The sequence below is a fragment of the Petromyzon marinus genome, unplaced genomic scaffold (genome assembly GCF_048934315.1).
Source record: "Petromyzon marinus isolate PM22_M1 ecotype Great Lakes invasive population unplaced genomic scaffold, UKy_Petmar_22M1.pri1.0 PM_G_Scaffold_260, whole genome shotgun sequence".
Classification (NCBI taxonomy): domain Eukaryota; kingdom Metazoa; phylum Chordata; class Hyperoartia; order Petromyzontiformes; family Petromyzontidae; genus Petromyzon; species Petromyzon marinus.
In genome coordinates, this window is record NW_027422829.1 from 1 (window position 1) to 2,500 (window position 2,500).

Here is a 2,500-nt window from a genome sequence, read left to right on the forward strand (position 1 = left end):
GATGTCTCTCTTGTGGCTCACGGGGCTGTTAGGGTGGCACAGAAATCCCTCGGAATGGGAAAACGGGTCATTTTCGTGTCGCCACATTGCATACGAACCGCATGAAACTTCCAGAGGCATTTGCAGCAGGAATGCATGTGCACTCAAAAAAGTGAATATTTCTCACGGATAGACCCCGTGATACGCTAGAAATTGGCGGGGATGTCTCTCTTGTGGCTCACGGGGCTGTTAGGGTGGCACAGAAATCCCTCGGAATGGGAAAACGGGTCATTTTCGTGTCGCCACATTGCATGCGAACCGCATGCAACTTCCAGAGGCATTTGCAGCAGAAATGCATGTGCAGTCAAAAAAAAATTGATATTTTTCACGGATAGACCCCGTGAAACGCTAGAAATTGGCGGGGATGTGTCTCTTGTGGCTCACGGGGCTGTTCGGGTCGCACAGAAATCCCTGGGAATGGGAAAACGGGTCATTTTCGTGTTGCCACATTGCGTACGAACCGCATGAAACTTCCAGAGGCATTTGCAGCAGGAATGCATGTGCACTCAAAAACTTCTATATGTTTCACGGATAGACCCCGTGAAACGCTAGAAATTGGCGGGGATGTGTCTCTTGTGGCTCACGGGGCTGTTAGGGTGGCACAGAACTCCCTCGGAATGGGAAAAGGGGTCATTTTCGTGTTGCCACATTGCATAGGAACGCCATGAAACTTCCAGAGGCATTTGCAGCAGAAAGGCACGTGCACTCAAAAATTTTAATATTTTTCACGCATAGACCCCGTCAAACGCTAGAAGTTGGCGGGGATGTCTCTCTTGTGGCTCACGGGGCTGTTAGGGTCGCACAGAAATGCCTCGGAATGGGAAAACGGGTCATTTTTGTGTGGCCACATTGCATAGGAACGGCATGAAACTTCCAGAGGCATTTGCAGCAGGAATGCATGTGCACTCAAAAACGTCTATATTTTTCACGGATAGACCCCGTGAAACGCTATAAATTGGCGGGGATGTCTCTCTTGTGGCTCACGGGCGCTGTTAGTTAGGGTCGCACAGAAATCCCTCGGAATGGGAAAAGGGGTCATTTTCGTGTTGCCACATTGCGTACGAACGGCATGAAACTTCCAGAGGCATCTGCAGCAGAAATGCATGTGCACTCAAAAACGTCTATATTTTTCACGGATAGACCCCGTGAAACGCTAGAAATTGGCGGGGATGTGTCTCTTGTGGCTCACGGGGCTGTTAGGGTCGCACAGAAATCCCTCGGAATGGGAAAACGGGTCATTTTCGTGTTGCCACAATTGGCATACGAACGGCATGAAACTTCCAGAGGCATTTGCAGCAGAAATGCATGTGCACTCAAAAACGTGAATATTTTTTCACGGATAGACCCCGTCAAACGCTCGAATTTGGCGGGGATGTTTCTCTTGTGGGTCACGGGGCTGTTCGGCTCGCACAGAACTCCCTTGGTCCACCTGATTCGTGCATACAGGCAGCAACTAAAACTCTGTAAACCTGCTGTGAGGACATCTAAACAGTGGACCAGTGAGGCTGTGGAAGATTTGCGGGCGTGCTTAGACTGTACTGACTGGGATATGTTCACGACTGCTACCAATAGTCTGGATGAACTCACAGAGGCTGTGTACATCAGCTTCTGTGAGGACTGCTGTATCCCAACACGTACCAGGGTGAACTTTAACAACAACAAGCCCTGGTTCTCAGCAAAGCTCAAAAGGTTGAGGTTGGAGAAGGAGGAAGCGTTTAGGAGTGGGGATAGAGACAGATTCAAGGAGTCGAAGAACAGGTTTAGCAAAGCGGTGAGAGAGGCTAAACGACTGTACTCAGAGACACTAAAACACCAGTTCTCTACTAACGACGCTGCTTCTGTCTGCCAAAGGGCTCAGGCACATCACCAACTACAAACCCAGAGCGCCCCACACCACTAACGACTCCCGCCTAGCCAACGACCTGAACGAGTTCTACCGTAGATTTGAAAGACAATTGGACTGTCCTGAACCACCCCTTCCCACCCAAGAGGCCCCATCCCCCACCCATACTACAGAAACGACTCTCTCCTTTCAGGAGGGAGAAGTTAATGGGCTTTTCAAGAGGCAGAATCCACGCAAAGCAGCCGGGCCGGACTCTGTCTCTCCAGCCACCCTCAGGCACTGCGCTGGCCAGCTGTCTCCGGTGTTCACCAACATCTTTAACACCTCCCTGGAGACATGCCATGTACCAGCCTGTCTCAAGTCCTCCACCATCATCGCTGTGCCCAAAAAGCTAAGGCCAACAGGACTAAATGATTACAGACCGGTCGCCCTTACATCTGTGGTAATGAAGTCTTTTGAGCGCCTGCTCCTGGCACACCTCAAAGCCATCACAGACCCTCTCCTGGACCCCCTTCAGTTTGCCTACAGAGCCAACAGGTCTGTGGACGACGCAGTTAACATGGCCCTCCACTTCACCCTACAGCATGTGGACGCCCCAGCATCCTACGCCAGGATCCT